This window comes from Corvus kubaryi, unplaced genomic scaffold, assembly GCF_017639235.1.
Source record: "Corvus kubaryi isolate FWS band 111438036 unplaced genomic scaffold, C.kubaryi_AGA036_p1.0 137, whole genome shotgun sequence".
Taxonomy (NCBI): domain Eukaryota; kingdom Metazoa; phylum Chordata; class Aves; order Passeriformes; family Corvidae; genus Corvus; species Corvus kubaryi.
Genome location: NW_024580671.1, coordinates 5,323,265 through 5,340,415, shown reverse-complemented (window position 1 = coordinate 5,340,415; position 17,151 = coordinate 5,323,265). Strand labels below are relative to the sequence as shown.

The 17,151-nt window shown below is 40.8% G+C and overlaps 1 protein-coding gene and 1 long non-coding RNA gene across 6 annotated transcripts in view; one reads left to right on the top strand and one right to left on the bottom strand.

Moving 5' to 3' along the window:
* Positions 1–791: 791 nt before the first annotated feature.
* LOC121659532 lies at positions 792–3,942 on the bottom strand. Its single transcript, XR_006014369.1, has 3 exons — positions 3,738–3,942; positions 1,293–1,355; positions 792–889 (listed from the first exon to the last, which is right to left on the bottom strand). It is a non-coding gene; the product is annotated as an uncharacterized LOC121659532 (long non-coding RNA).
* A 385-nt stretch (positions 3,943–4,327) lies between these two features.
* Positions 4,328–17,151, top strand: part of SYT1 (synaptotagmin 1) — a 337,561-nt gene continuing 324,737 nt past the window's right edge. For 3 of the 5 annotated variants that reach the window (XM_042017687.1, XM_042017686.1, XM_042017684.1), the window contains exon 1: positions 4,332–4,572. The gene's annotated coding sequence lies outside the window, so the exon portion shown is untranslated. Of the gene's footprint in view, positions 4,573–17,151 lie in introns of all 5 variants that reach the window. The other 2 variants (XM_042017689.1, XM_042017690.1) reach the window with 2 other exon arrangements.

Sequence of the window (17,151 nt, the reverse complement as noted above, 5' to 3'; positions counted from 1 at the left end):
ACTTCCGTCCAGGTCATCTTACCTGCACATTTTTTTCTGGAGTACCACCCTAAGCACCACTTTGGTGAAAACTGACTTTCAAAGTGGGGAGGGGGATTAGGGATGCAGATCTGACAACCCAAAAGAGAATCCCTGAACTAGGGGCACCATCTACAGGGGAACAGACTGACACTGACTCAGATCAGTCCTTGCTTTACACAGCTGACATCTGTGCAAAGCATATGCAAGTTGGTTTGGCTACACTTGAACACCCCCTCATAGAGTACTTCTGTTTTCGTTTCCATTTTCATTTCTGCTGCCACAGTGTCCAGGAGCCCAGGGCACAAAGCAGGAGCTCTCAGTGTCAGCTGCTATACAAATGCAGATTAAAAGAGGCCATATCTGCCTAAACAACTTAGAAGCAGCAGCAGATGTGTACATATCAAACAGAAGAAAACAATGAAATCAGATGACAAACTGAGACAAACATCAGTGAGTGGAATAACAAGTTCTTTGATTTTACCCTTTGATTTCTAACTTTAATTAAAACCACAAAACCCCAACATTTGTTCTCCACTCTCTCTGCCCCAATGGTAATCACATACATTGTTAGAAAAATCATCTTCAAAGATGATTTACTTCATATAACACTTCCATTAGTTGTGTACAGCTGAATCGTTACTCCAGTATTTACCAATTTTACTGAAGGTTAATTCTCACTTTGGGGACATAGCTTTCTCTCTCTGCTTTCACATCTTTCATTCTAAGTGCATCATCACCACCTAGTAGGTATTATGTAAACTTTACTGAAACCAAGAGTGTGACAACAGAACACCAAAATGGAATTCCAAATGCTTAATTTTCAGCCATACATACCAGCCCTTGGATTGTCAGTCAACTGGAAAAAAACCTAAAACAATCAAGAGCAGACATTTAATATGCTAAAAGAAGTTTCAGAAACACATTCTTAAACTCCTGCAATCAGAAATTTGAAAAGCTGTTCCATTTCCCTAAGCAAAACCAAATTTCTTTATCTTCCACAAAGGAACATCTCTCAAAAGGAAAAAACTTGAGGATGGAAAAGACCAAATCAAAGCACAAATAGGAGTAAATTACATGGTAACAAAGAACAAAATAAAAGCATTTTTCTGTTGAAGACAGGCATCTGTAATCTCATGCAACACAAAGCCAGTGAATCACAACAGCCACAGTTCAGTTAGTTTACAGATCTAGACTCTACCTGTTAAGTAAATTAACATGCCACCAGTTTTATTTACTTATTTACCTGCCAGTGATTTGCTCTCATTATTTACCTGACTTCCCATCTTGTACATCTATTTGTGGCAGTCATGATACTTGGTCACACAAAGGCTGACCTACAAAAGGAAAAAAGTCAGAGCCTTGATTGCTTTTTTTATGTGTAACAACTGCTGTTGCTCCTGAATTAGCCTCAGTTCAGTGACTGCCATTCTAGTATCTGCTCTTTATATGCCATAAAACTTGCCTGGACAGGCCCAAGAATATTGGTTTCACTGGCTTTGGCCCAGGCTTCCTCCTTCTTTATGGATCAAGCAGAAGTCTTTCATTTTCAAAATCTAGTTTTTGTGGCTCATATCACTTTCTAATCTTGAGGTTTTATCTTGAAGTCACAGTATATAGAAAGTACAAAATAAAAATGACAGACACTGCATTCTGGTCTTGCTTTTTATTCAAATTGTTTTGCTCCTGTATCTCTGGCTCAGTCAAAGTCTAAAACAAAAACAAGGCATATGAAGAATATGCCTTTTTGTATGTAGCAGGATTCCTCAAGAAACTTCTGAATGGCTGACTCTATTAAAAATTCTCTTCTGATGCACTAAAACACATTTAAAAAATTTTAAAAATGCCAAATAAAACAACAAAATAGGGTTCAGATTATAATTTCTTCCGGACTTGCATGTTTCTTATTTTTTCTCATAATAGGATACCTTTTTCTTCCCTAAACATAGCTGTGGAAGAGTTAACAATAATATGATCTATGTTTCATTACTTTAGTGGCTAGCATTTGGCTAGCACTCCAAGAATTCATCAAATGGCTCCTGAGCTCTTCTAGAGCATTCTTGTCCATTCAGGATATGTCACTCCTCAAGCCTCACAGCTTCCTTTGGTATAATTAACATAATGACTGGATAGTAACTACCCATTTCCTTGAAAATGCAGTAGTGAAACAAAACTTGCAAGACTGAAAACCTCTTTTTGTATGAATAAACCTTTGAACCTGAAAGGAACTCAAAGAAGCTACTTTTGCAGCAATTCTTTCATTGCAAACAACCAAGCTCAGAAAATAACAGGTAAAAACTCTCCCAGCCCCTAGGACAGCTGGTTTGGGGGTTTTGTTTGTTTATTTGTTTGTTTTTAAACATAGCAGAACAATTATGTATGGACTAACAGAGCCAGAAAGTGCAAAAGTGATGGTATACTCTTCAGGGCTACTACTAGGTAGCATTTCTGCTCCTTACTGTCTATACACTAAGGAAGGGCCATTGGGCTTCAGTGATGTTTCTTGTTTTTGCTCAAACACTAAGACAGCATATGATGTGTCATGCCTTGTGAATGTCAGACTCCCACAGACTTCTGGCTGTGTGGCTGTTAGGAACTCAGCATCAAGTCCTCATAATTACTAGCACTGAAACATGTGGGTTTTTTTAACTGACCAGATAAATGATCCTAGAGAAAATAATTCTCGGTATCTATTGTGTTGGGACAGAGAAAACAGTAACACTTTTAAATCATACAGGGTAATCTGTGGTGACCACTTCTGCATATGCAGTTTAAATTATGGTTGTTCCACCTTTCTGTAGCTCACTAAAAGCTTTACAACGTAATTTCTTTTGCATTTGCTTTCCTTCTCTCCTCTCATGATTTAATGTGCCCAAACAAGGAAAACTGATATTCTGACTAACAGACCAAAGAACAAATGTCCAGCACGGATGTGATCAGAAAAACTGAACTGGAAAAGGACTGTGAATTTTAGAGTCAAATCCCAGCATGAAAGTATGGACGGGGAATGGCAGGATACAGTTCTGTTGAAGGCACAGTAAGTCACCTACGAGATGTGCCTGGGGGCTGCGTGACTCTCTCAGTTACCTGCTGACGATGGCATACGGCTCGTCTCTTTGCCAACATCTGCTATTTACCATATTAAGATGTACTCTAGGTAACTTTCACTGTCGTGTACTAACGGAAACCAACTAAATGGTTGTGAAATATATTACTACTTTCTTAAGCTTTTTCGGAACAACCATAATCCAGCAGGATCATGTACAATCGTGCATCAAACCTGGGCTACAATCTGTATGCTCAGAACCTTGTGACCAATTAAAGGTTATGGGAAACTCTTACATAAATACCACCCTGTTATGTTTACAATTTTGCAGGTAAAATTGTTTTTCTCCTCTTTGAGGAATATTGTTTGTTATCCTCTTTGAGGGTATAAACGCAGCAATAATACATGCTGAGGAACAAAGAACTTTAGTCTGTTGTGTTTTCAAAAGCTAAGCTTACATCTAAATCTATTTCCATTTCCCTCTGGAACCTGAGCAACTTTTTATGTTATATTAAACATTAGACAAATAGGGTAGATCTAATTAAAAGTTGGAAGAAATGTGCTTCCCTTAATTGAATTTGTTACAGTTACATTTTGCAGACCAATGTTAATCAAAGCTCCAGTTCAGAGTGGCTGGATCAAGGGAATTAAGTTAACCCTTGCACGTCCTTACCTGAACACGGGATAGTCTGCTCTCGCCTAAGCCACAGACGCCAATTACGGCTCACCGCTCGGCCGCGAGTGCCCGGCGCGGGCTGCCCGGGGGCGGCGGCAGCGGGAGCGCTGCGCCCCGCAGGCTCGCTAACAGTACCAACTGCGCCTGGCGAGGGTGGCCGCCGCCCCGCGACCTACGGGCGAGGGCCACCGCCGCGCCTCGCCCGGGGCACCCGGCTCGCCCGACGGCCGCTGGGCTTGTGGCACAGCACCTCGTGTCGCCCAGCGACAGCCCCGCGGCGGCCCGGGGATGCCAGCCTTGCCCGCCGCGCGCGGGGATACCCTCCTCATCCTCCCCATCCTGATCCCTCTCCCCCGCCCGCCGCCACCCGGCCCCGCCCGACGGGGCGGACGCGGACCCGCGGCCGCGGGATGGGCGAGGCCGGCGCGGCGGCTCCACCCATGGTGGGCGCCGGGCGATTGGCCGCGGGAGCGCTTCTCCCCGCCCCGCAGCCAATGAGGGCGGCGGGCCGGGGGTGATGGGCTGCCTCTCGCGGGAGGGATTCCTGGAGACGCTGCAGTGTGGCGGCGCTCCCGGCGCCGCGCAGCCCCCGTGCCGCCTCCGCTGCCCCGCCTGCCTCGCCTTGCCCTGCCCGCCGGCGGCCGCCACCGCCACTGAAACTTAACGCCCGGCGCGCCGCCAGCCCGCCGAGCGCAGGGGGCTGGGGCAGCCTGCCTGCCGTGCCGGGGGCAGTCTTCCCGCGCCCCGCCGCGCACCGCAGCCTCGCCCCGGGAGCTGCCGCCGTGGGGAGAGGCTGAAGGACGGAGCCGGCTGCGCCCGCCCCGGTTGCCAGGTAAGGCAGCGCTCCGGGGCCGCCCGCAGCCGCGCCCGGGCGGTGTCGCCTCGGACGGGGGGGGCTGCCCGCTGCGCGGGCGGGGGGAGAGCACATGCTCCGGGGGCGGCTGTAACGCCGCCTGCCCGCCGGCTCTGCCCGCACTGCCGGGGGGCGGGGGCCCGCCCCCGGGGCGCTCCCGGCGGGGGTGGGGGCGTTTACGGGAGGGGCGACTCAGACAAAGGGGACGCCCGCGTCTCCCCTCCTTGCTCCCCGCCCCCGCGGAGCTCCGCCGTCGCCCCCCGCCCCGGCTGCAGGAGAGGGAAGACGTCCGCTCTGCATCCCTCCGTCCCTCCCCGCCGCTGCCCGGAGCCGGCACCGAGGCGGCCACCGGGCCAACTTGTTTCTCCGGGTGTCACCTGGCTGCCGCCGCTGTGCCCCCGCCCTCGGCAGGGTGGTCGGTCCCGACGGTCGCCCCGGCGGAGGGTGGTGGGGCGCGGCGGTGTGCCCCGCCCCGGCGCTGCTCTCCCCTCCGGACCGCAGGACAACAGCTAATCATTTATGTATCAATTCACGAAAGCCTTTCGCCCATTACTTAGGCTGTCAGGCTAATGCTTTTTCTTTCCGTGCAATTTCATCTTCTCTGACACTGTTTCCTTCATACGGAATACCACTTGCCCTGCTTTGATTTGGGGTGCGTTCTGTTCTGGTTCCTCGGCGCACACGGTATGGGTAGGGGTTCAGCGCTCTGTTTAAAAGTTAATTTTGCCTATCAAACTCTACTAGGTAGAGTAGTAAGAAAGTGGCAAAGAATGTTAATATTTCTTTTGTTTCCCGTCTTCTGAAATAAAGATATCAAACGACTACTAGCTTCTGGTAGTCAGTATAGTAAATAAATGTAGTTATTGGAATGAGCCTTTATGGCACTTTCAACAATCTGTAATTCAATCATCTCTGATACAAGCTGCCTTTTGCTATTATTCATCAGACCCAGCTGAGTGATTTCTGTCAGATGGGAAGCGGTAGAGAGAAATCTCTGGGTAGATGTAACTGAAGAGCTTTCCAAGTAGAGTCCTAAATGAGCACAGAAAAGCACTTGGCCACAATCTCAAGACAGATGTTGGCATCCAAATAAATCATTTCTTTTGATTGTCTGGGGGATGTCAAGTTTTATTTTCCTTGTTTAATAGCTATTTGCATGTGAAGAAGTAGCTCTGTCTTTATTACCTTGTAAACTCAATGCAGAATGTTGTAGTGCAATAATACTTCACTGTCTCTGAAATAATATTTTCTGTACAAAGGTCAGTAGAATAATTTTAGATACGCATGCATGTTGCGGACGACAACTAGACTACTAATCTGCAGTGGTGATATTGATCCTCAGAGCTGCTGTGCAGTGTGCCATCCATGTTGCATGTTAATCTGTTATGCGCTGTTTAATTGCTTTATTATCCAAGAGAGTTACCTCACCCTAAGAAAGGGGAGATGGTACTTGTAGACCCAAGGGGAGTTTCCTTTCCCTGGTGAGTTGACATCTAGAGTTACAGATGGGCAGTTGTTTTAGGAGTGTCCCTGAGAAAGGGAGGGGGGAGCTTTTGGGTACAAGGACAAGTAGGCAGTGAACTAATTTGCTTGGTGAGGATATGAAATGACATCTCCTGCCATGCTTAAGTAAACCTGCTCAGGAAAAGTGTAAGGGGATTGCACATGTGTCTAGGATAGTATTTTCTTGTCTGTCTTGGAAACAAATGACCTGATTTTATGTCTTGAGTCAAATATATATCTTTTTTTTCTTCCAAGCTTTTTGAGTTTTTAGTTCTATTAGTAATGTCTGAGGGAAATATACTTTAATGTGGTCTATTACTTGGCTTGTGGTATAGTTGCTCAAAATTTGCATTCATACAATTCATAAATTGAAACTATATAGCTTAAAAACATAGTGTAGGCAGCTTGAGTGAGAAGAGATAATTTCAAGAAGAACCACAGGGCAAAAGATAATGACATACTGTAGGAAATAATCATACTCCTGCACTTGCAAAAGCATGAAATGTTCCAGTGTAGCCATTTCATACAAGCCAAATTTTCCTTCACATTAAGAGCGCCTAAGTGAGCCTTATTAATGTTTGATGCAAAAGATGCTAAATCCATTTTAAGGGTTGATACTGGAATTTAAAGAGGTAGCTCACAGACTAACAGAGCAGTTCTAATACTTCCTTAAAACAAATGTGAAAAAAATCAGTTGCCATGTATGCCATAGCAGTACAAGTGGGATATAGCCTCTTGTGTAACACTGATGGGCAAGAAACCCTTTAAAACCATAGCTATAGAACAGTGTTTGATTTAACAATCTAAGATGTTCTCCTACCTTAATGATAACTTAAATCAGATATGAGACGACCGAGGAGATGCTCAGTGTTGGTTAGCGTAGTGAAGGCGGGAGATAAGAGAAGGTTCTGTTTGTCAGAAACCTAGGAATAAAAAAAAAATCTATATTTTTCCAGCTAGCATAGAGACACCAGAAACATAAAATCAATTTTTATGGTCTTTTGGCAGGGTTGGCTGTAATAAGTAAAAAGAAGGAGCAGCTTAGTGTCTTGGCAGAAGTTTTTAAGCCACTCAGCTGTACACAACTCATTTAATTGATGTTTCCTCACATGAAAATGAAGCTCTTATTTAGCATATCGTTGTTTTTTCTTGTGCATTCAGCAGTCGGATTACAATTTTAAAAATACTTGTATGTAGTTTTATATTTGTATGCATGTTTAAACACACAGATAAACTCTTTACTGGGAACTGCTTTCTGAATAAAGTGTGTGCGCAACCTTGTATTGCATGTTGTGGAAGAGACATTAAAGTTTGTGATACAAATGAAAAGGACAAGAAAATATTTTTGCATATCTGGAAGAAAAGCGTGGAGGAATTATTGTGCATGGTTACCATGATCTCCTTCCCTCTGCTGGTGATGCCCATATAAATACGCAGTTTCACGAAGAGAAATACTTTGATTTTACTTGGATTCTCTATGGAATATTTGTTTTAAACATAACTCTGTATCTAGGAAAAAACTTAATTAGAAATACAGATAAGGGAGTAAACTATCAGTTTGTGTTTACAGCTGACATTTACTAAAGATACTAGAGGTTAAAATAAAAGCATTTGCCAGACTAAATAAACAAAGCATTAGGTTAACAAATATTTTCAGGATCGTTATGTACAAATGTCATCTTTGCTAGAGTAGGCTTTACTCCTCCCTCATACACCCCATTAAAAGAGGGAATTAGGAAATGGTGGTTATACTGTTACATCTTTTATAGAAAAATACCGGACACCAAAGCAGAATGCATTAGAAGGAGGACAACTGACAAGGGCTTTTCATGATTTCTTTTGGTGAGAGGCTAAGAGCAGGCTACAGGCAATCTCTTTCAGGGACTATGTGGACTAGCTGAGCGATTTGTACAAGCAACGTGGAAAAATTTTTCTTGTTTAAATAAAAAAAAAGTAAAAATATTTACTGATACTAATTTTTTTCCTGAGTCCTGTAACAACTGAAAGCTGGATAGGAACTGAAATAAGAACATCTCCTTATGTACTACTTTTGACAAATGTCTTATCAGTATGTTTTAGAGGCCGGCTTTTCTCTTCTGTTGTTTTCCCCAAGTGGCTAAAGGAGGAGCACACGAATTGGTTATGAGAGAGCTGACCATATTTCTTAACCTGTTTCCTTATCACTGCCTGTCTGGAGGTATTTCCCTGAAACAGCAGGCACTGAACACTTCTCCCTCTCCATACTAGAGGGAGTGGTGTTGCCGTCTTTTAAATTCTCAGAGAATTGCAAACTCAGGATGCCACTTCTTTTCTAGCCATCCCTAAATAGGCTTAGAGAAATCTATCAGAACATGAAATAAATCTGGACTGTCTCCTGTGCAGTGTAGTTATCTGATAAGCTTCTAATATTTATAAGATTTTTTAAATTGAGAAGATTTTACAGATTTTAAAAAAGTCATGAGAAATTATCCAAATAATTAATCAACTCTGAATTATTACAGTTATATAAAATTTCAGGAAAATAAAATTTTATTTAGGAGCGACTAAAACCAATTTGGATCTTTTAATGATGCTGTTTGTAAGTTTCCTGGACACTATTCAGGATTAATGGCCAAATATATTGTAGCAGCTTTAATTGTGTAGCCATGGCTGTAGGTAGTACAGTACCTCAAAGCTGCTCAGTGATTGTTAATGAATTGATTAAAAACCCACTTACAAGTTCCGTTTTGTACCTTTATCTTAAGGGTATTGTTTTTCTATAATCCTGTGGTTGAAAAATCAGTGTAGCAGTTGCAAAATGGGAAAGCTGGTAACCATTCCCCAGCTTGGCTCAGAGACATGAGTTTACCCATGTACTGTCCATGTGTTTGAATAACTACCTAGATAGTGCAGTTAAAAAAAATTGGAGTGCTTTTGTGCAAAGCACTGTGGAAATAAAGATTCCTTGACAAATGGTTTATCTGGTTCAGGGTAACAATCTGAAATACGAAAATATTCTGTTGTGTACAGAAAATATGTCTGTGTACAGATGACCACTAGATCTCTTATTTGGAAAGCTTAATGACCACTAGTAGCTTGTAGAGTGGTTTTGGGGTTTTTTTTGTTTGCTTTGGTGTTGGTTTTTTTGTTTGGTTGTTTGGTTTGGGTTTTTTGTGGTTGGTTTTGTTTCTACTTCTTTCCAAAGCTATGGACAGTATTTCTTTATAAACATTTATTTCTGTAAATAAAGTATTAGAGTTGGCACGAATTCTTAAAATGTGTGACGATACAGATAGAGTGGGGGGTGGGTTATATTTTTAAATTTTTTTAAAGAATAAAGTAGTAAGGAGAACTTAGTGGTATGATGTGTTGATAGAAGACACAATATATTGGCGAGCAGTTGACGTTTAAAGAAAGGTAGTGTAATACATCCCAGTCAAAACAGTTTTGAAACATTTTTTAAATTAAAAAAGGACTCTGTGTTTCTTGTTGAAATTGTAAGCTTTGTGTTTTGAATTCAGTAAGTCATTTTATTTAGTTCAGGGTCATGTTCTAATTGTAAAAATAATACTGTAGAACAGCACTATTGTCCATGTGAACAGTTTTGGTTTTTTTTCCATGTAATAAATTGCAGAACAGATAGAGTATGGGGAATTGCCATCTCCATTATTCCAACTCTTTTCATTACCTTTGACAATGATCTGAAGTAAAATACAAAATCCATATTCATGAGAATACTTCTGGGTTTTTTTTGCCAGTTTAAATAAAGTTGGAAAAAGTGCTATTATATACTGATTTAATTTGGCTTCTTATTCTACAACATCTGAATATGTTTTTTAACAAAGTGCACTGTAATACTTTTGCCTGCTTCCAGTTTAAAAAAAAAAAAGTGAGTCCCCCCTACATATTAATTCTGGGAATTCCATCCAGGGAACATGATCTGCTCTTGCTTTAAAGAGAAAAAAGCTGAATGCAGGTGTAAACACTGGAGTGTTGAGAGTAGGAAAGGTGCCGATCTCAAAAAGGATGCTGGATGACTAGAATTAGTTTAGAGGAGGGACTTGAGTTGTCTCATTTGAGATGTGTCCAATCTGTTTCTTAATGGGACTCCTAAAAGCTTACCATTCTCTTTGCAAAGCTGGATGTGCTGAAAGGCTCCTTGATGCCCACACAGTGAAAATACTAATAATATTACTTAATAATATTAAATTGTGCCCTGATACGTAGAAGCTCATACAGCAACCTGGCTGGGCACACAATCTACAGGAGCCCAGACTAGAAATGAGGTATCAGTGTTTTGTCCATCAGATTAGCAGGTGTATGAACCACCTTACTGAGCAGATGACGCCTTTATACTTGAAGTCTGTAGATAGTATTTTCTTTCCTTTTATTTCGCCCAGGTACAAGTTCTAGATTTGATGTTGAAATTGCTGGATTTGTGATTTGTGTTAATCCTTGGGAATGGAGGAGGTAATCGCCTGTCCTTTTGGCCTGAAAATCACTAACCTGTTGAACTTGCTGCTATTAACTCCTATTGTGTCTCTTGCATTAAACAGCTTTTGTTGTAAAAGATGTGACATGTTGCATAGTGTGAAGAGGTTCTGTCCAAACTTCCTTTAAGCTGCCCTTGTATGTTATAATCCTATTTTGTCTATTGTTACTGACAAGAAATTTTTGTTTATTTATCTAACTAGTGTTCATCTTTGAGACCTGATTTAAAGCCCCTTGAAGTCAATGACTCTGCTTTCCATTTATTTTGTTCCTCTGATGTGTCTTAAAACCATAAATTGTGGTTATTAGTAGGTACTTCACTTAAAAAGAGAATGCCTGTTATTGTTCAAGATGTGGGAGTTCCAATACCCTGTGTCTCATTGTTATGACCTGGATTTGTGTAAATAGGCCTTAGTTTCCAGATGCCCATCAGTGAGATGATATCAGAAGGACAGTCTTCTGTCAAACTCATTCTGGAACTGGCTGTACAGGTGGCAAAGTTTGTGGCTGGCATCTGAGGCAGGGAATCCTGTCACCATTCTGCTTTGCACCAGGGTAAGCTTGTCTTGGTTAGCATCTTCCATGTCCTCTTTCCATGTGTCAGGCTATGGGTAGTTAATTGGTGGCATTGGTAAGAAAACAGGTATCTCTGATGAGAGGGCTACCTTTGAGAGTGTCTTCCCACTGAATTCCCAAAGACGTCCTTTAGTAGTCCAGCTGAGGGCAGAAGGCAAGCACATTTTTGGCTGCAAGTTGAATATTGGTTGAATTGCAGGATTTCTAGATCCTGAAATTAAAGTTTATGTATTTTCTAACAGCCCAAATATTTAATTAAAGATGTGTATGTTACACTGTTGCATTTGATAACTGTATCTGGGACATACTAATATTTCCTTATGAAATGCCTGACAGTGGATGCCTTTCTTTTCAACAGTTTTAATTTCTTCATAGTTGTTTTTCATATGCTAATAACAAGCAGTTACCTTGCACTTGCTCATCATCTTCGGCTTTCTTACTTCATGCTTTGTTAGCTTACTCAGCTGCTAGTTGGAGCAGAGAAACACCAGGCAGTATCTGTGCGACCTTGACAGAGGTCACTTGCTTCTTCATGGTGTGCTAGAGCTGTGTAAGGCCTTTGCTGCTCTTAACTTGTATGTTTGCTTTATTTTTGTAAATCTTGCATAATAGGATTTATATTTTTGGGGTTTTTTGTTAATACGTATTTACTGCCCCTTTTTTTTTTTTTAGCTTACTGAGAAAATGCTGATAGTGAAAAATTGAAGTAAAATCATCTGGGACAAAACCACCCGAAGTCACATGCTATAGTTTTTTCTTGTGTTTATCAATTTCAAAATACATGTCCGTTTTTTATAATGACTTGGGCTTACTTTAATATTTGATATGAAAATACTGGCTTTATAAATCGTACACTGGTTAATAATTGTGAACTGTTTACTCAGAATCAATTATTCTTTGTAAATATTGATGAAAGTTTTGTTACAGGTGAGCAAGGCATGAAACCATGGAAATTAGCATTTTAGAGGAAGAATAATAGTAATGAATATTTTATCTCTATATCAAGCAGCTAGAGCTCAGATTTTTGAACTGAGCACTGCTTATTCATGTAGTGTCAATTAGATTCTAAAGCAAAAACCAGCTAAATGTCCATTAAAGGTGATGAACCAGTCTTTTGCAGGAACTGTCTACATTGTCTACAGTAGGGACTGTCTACATTGTCTACAGTAGGGACTGTCTACATTGTTACTTAAGGATTCAAATGAATCCCAAAAGCCCAAACTTTTTTCTGCCTTTCCAGATATCTGTACCCATCAATGGAATTCCAAAATGTATGTATTACATGTAGTTGAAAGGAACAACAATTGCCATAATTTTAATGGAACATGTCAATATTACTCTAGTTACAGCTTTTTTGAATTTCCTTTCAGTAGTAAAATTAAACTTGAAACATTTTATTTGCTTTGTATTGAAATTTGGCTCTTAAAATGTCTGTGCACTTCAGCTACTTTTAAAACAACGTAGGAATTCAGTGGTGTTTACTGATTTCACAGAATAAAGCTAAATTAATTGCTGGAAGGGATCAAGACCTGGCATTCCCTAGTCTGTGGTCTCACTGTGCCTTCTTCCACTCAGTTCTATGATTCTTTCTGTGATGAAGAAAAGTAATCTTTACTGGGGAGGTAAAAATCCAACCTCTTGGCATAGTTTGCAGTGTTGGCTTTAGATGTTTAAAGTAGGAGAATGTTTAAGTCTGAAAGGATGAACTCAAGAGTGGTCCAAAGGTCATAGGTGGATGCAGTTAATACTGAGACTAGTTGAAGACCTGTTCAGATTGTTATAGTTAACAAATTGTTAAAGGTTTTGTCTTCCAGAGGCCAAATGTTGGCTTTTTCCTGGGTCCTTTTAGGACAAGTGTATTGATCATTCTGAATACCTTAGGGGTTATGCTGATGAGGTAATACAAGAAGTTATCCTCAAACTGTGAAAAATATTAGCTCAGCTTGTCCTGCTTGCAGCTATAGTGCTGTTAAGATACTTACAGGTAGTTGCTTCGATCAAACTTAGGGATAATTGTGTTGAATAAATTCTAGGTACAAATTTTAGGTGGCGTATAGTAAACAGTGTAGAACTGTGCTTAGTGTTTATCTAAAGCTGTCGTACTTGCAAAAAAGAGTAGGGGGATGTACTGAAACTTTTCCACTCCTAAAGAGCATTAGCAAGTTTATTGATTGTGGTTAGTCAAGTTCTAGTTTGAAGCTGTTGTCTCATTATTATTGGCTGTATGAGTTTTCTGGAGGAACTAAAGGTGACAGGCTTAGCAGTGAGGTGTGCAAGTGGAGGGGCTCCATGTTGTTCTGTGACAGTCAAACATTCTGTACCTATTGGTGCAGAGTTAAAGATGGTGACCTACACAAACTCTGCCTAGCAGAGGTAGAACTAAATCTTAGCTGGCTGGTTTCAGCAAGTTAGAGTCTTGAGACAACATGTAATCCGCACAGTCACCGTATGGGACAGCACCCTTGTAGATGTGGATACAGTTACAGCATGTACAAATGCTGCAAGTTTTAACACTAGTAAATATATGCGGGTTTTTCCCTAAATAAGGCACAGAAAGGGAGCCTTAAATGAACATGTGCTAAAATCTTCCCTGTTACAAAATAACTGCTTCAGGCCATGTTGCTTTTTCCGTTGCATTTGGTCTAATACTGTTCTTCCAGTTCCGGCTCACTTAGACCAGAATTCTTGTTAATGTGTTTCTAGTGAATCATTTTTTTTTTAGATGAGCTGAATTATGTCTCAGATATACAGTTCTAATTTTTTCCCTTCAAAGCACTTTTATAGTTGAGTTGGAAGACTGCATTAAAAAATCGTTTATTGTCGCCATCACTTCAAATAGCAAGTTAGGCTTTTAAACCTGTTTACCTGTTTTGTTTTTGTGGGCTGCTTGCTTGCCTGGACACATGGGAAAAATCAAAAGTAAACATCATAATGTGTGGGGGCCATGCTTCTTTTTTTTTTTTCTTCTTTTTTTTTTTTTCCCCCTGTTTTCTTTTTATGTATGGGTGCTCTGTTAACACAGCGAATTCCAGATGTGGGTTGTAACTGGCAACAGTTGTTTCATCAAGAGCTGCTTCATGTTTGCGAGGAACAGTGTTTGCTCTGCAGTCTCTTTAGAACAGGGCCTGACATATCTTGTAATGTGTTTATACTGGATAATAGGATCCAGATCTTTGACTGGGGACATGGACTGTTGTGCAAAAAAAAAAAAAAAAAAAATTAGTCCAAGTGTTGGAAAAAGTGCCATCATTTAAGGCCCCCAGTGATCAATAAATGACTCGTTGCTGTAACCATATCAACCCTATCCTTCAAAGGGATTTTAATTGTATCATGGAAACTTCATACTTGCAAATGTGAGCAGTTGCCTGTTTGGCATTCTGCCAGATAAAAATATATTTTGCTGGTCGTTAAGTACTGTTAATATTAGGGGACATACACAATACTAGACATCCAGTTTGGAGCTCTGTTTAGAAACTATGCTGAGTTACTCTTTAAAACCTCTTTACCTTCACCCTGGCATAAATTATAAAGTTTTCAGTTTTAAATAGAAAAAAATTCGTGTTTCCCAGTAATCTTGATTTGCCATCTTCCAGTTGAAAACTGGGTAAGCTGTTTGACTTTCTACTGAAGAAGGCTATTTTATGTATAATGCCATGCTCACAACTGGGATTTGAATTATTTACAGGTGGGATGGTACAAACGATCTGGATTTTAGCCTTCTGCGGCCAGGAGGGAATTTACCTGACATAAAGGAGATAAACTAGTTTCAGCTCCAGTAATACTTAAAAGACTAGCTACTTCATACCAAAAAGTAGCTTCTATGATAAAGGAATCAGCAAAATTCTGCTACAGCAGCTTCCCCAGTACAGGAGCCAGTTTATCTCTCCAGAGGTTGATGTAATTATTGGAGATTTCTGCTCCCCCTCTCGATGAGAGGGTGATACAGGAGAACACCTAATACTACTCTGATATGTGATAGCATAAATGGACAAAACAAATACAAAGCCAAAAGCATAGCTGCCCAGATAGCCTGTCTTGAAGGTAGACATGAAGATTTCAGGTAAAGATCTTAGGGATAGCTTTTTGTGAAGTGTGCAAGTCTGTACACATCAGTCAGTCATTTATATTACGTAGGCGCCAATCAAAGTAGTGTCATATTGATGTGATGAAATATAAATCCCGTGTGACAGATGGGAATCAATGGCAGAGGGAGATTAAGGATAGGATTCATCTCATTTAAGTTTAAATACCTTCAGAAGGTGATTCATTTGACCTACCTGAGGCGTCTGTCTTGGTGTGAGATGGACTGCTGTCTGGAGGTGAGATGGACTGCTCTCTGGAGCTGTCTGTTCCTTTCCAGGGACTGTAAGAAGTCTGGGATTACTAGATGAGATTTAACCAGACAATTTCTAGACACCTGACACGGGACACTTGAATCCCAAGTGATGTGTCTAAGGCCTTATGGGGAACCCATGGCAATGCTGAGAATTGAACACAGGTTTTGTGGTTCCAAGTTAATGCTAATCAGAGTGTGTCTTTCTGCAGAATCTTACAGTGCAAAAGAAGCACTAAGAATAACCTTTATATCTTAGAGATCTTAATAGTAATGAAAAGTTTACTGTCAGCTCCACAGAAGGATGGATATCTTGTCAGTAAAATTGTAAATAAAGGTCCTTTGTATTGGGAGTGACAATGTTTTACTTGTAGTTATGGGCAGTTTGAAGTCAGACTTGTCCAGTCTGTGCTGATGAAAGTGGGCTTCCATGAGAGGAAGCGCCTTATATTACTGTGAATCACATCAGGTTAGAGACTCGATGTTTTCTGAAACCTGAATGTGAAAGCTGATGTGGGGAGTGATACCGGCTCCAGCAGGCTTTGGATCTTGCCTGAAGCATGCAGGGAACCAATCAGGTCTGCACAAGTGGTGGCACACTTGGCAAAGTGTGAGAATTACTTCTTCTCTGGTAATTTGGTCAGCAAAGCTCTCGGTGGAGAGAAGAAAAGCAGCAGCTCAGGTGTTGCTAGGTGTATTTTCCCTCTCTGAACGTGCAGTAAGTTTTACACCTGAATGAGTACAGTGCTTTTAGGCTTTACCTTGGTTCTTCCTTGCTTGCCTCCCTGCACATACCCAACCCATCCCTTCCTCCTTAACCTAATTCAAGGCTGTAGTTTTAGTGTAGCTTGTGAGTGCGATGAAGTAATATTTTCTGAGCTGTAGTGCATGATCTGTTTAAGTAGCTTTGTGTAGTTTATATGTAGAAATCTGCTCAGATGATCCTGTCCCAGCTGTGAACCAGAACATCCTAGTAATATGTGACCCTCTTTAATTCGTGGCATCACATTTCTTTACGTGGGAATGTACTGTGATATTAAAGCTTCAGGGTGTAAATGTTTGGGGTTTTTTTCAGTTGATTGCTGTGGTAAAAAGAAGGAAATAAAATATGCTATATTAAGCCAAAAGAGAAGCTGGCAATGTGAAGAGTAAAATAGGATGTATATTTTAAGCTTATGTAATTTCTGCCGCTAAAACTTGGGAATTGGCCACTGGTTTCATAGTACTGTGCACAGTAGAAATTGTTAGATCTAAAGTTAAATCAGAATGGTCTAGAAAGAAAAGTCTAGTACTCTGAAAAATTGTATTACAGCAAAATGGTTGTCTTGTTCACACAGATGATGAGAATTTCTCATTCTCTTCCAGCCTCCTTTCAGCAGCTAAACATGATGATTTTATAGCTAAATGAACCTTTATAAGCTAGACATCAACTATGTATAAATGCGGAACAGTACATCTGAAACCTGTCACACTATCAGAGTACAACTGTTTTCTCTACAAATATGGAAATTGTCACTTATCTGCATTCTCTCCTTGCCCTATTTCCCCCCCATATGTTGATATTCACCCATGTGAAAGAGGCCAATTATAGATTGGCCGTTGTATAAATAATGCAGAAGTTGTCAGTGGCAGAGAAAAATTTATGTTAGAAGACTGAGGGTTTGAATAAGGAAATA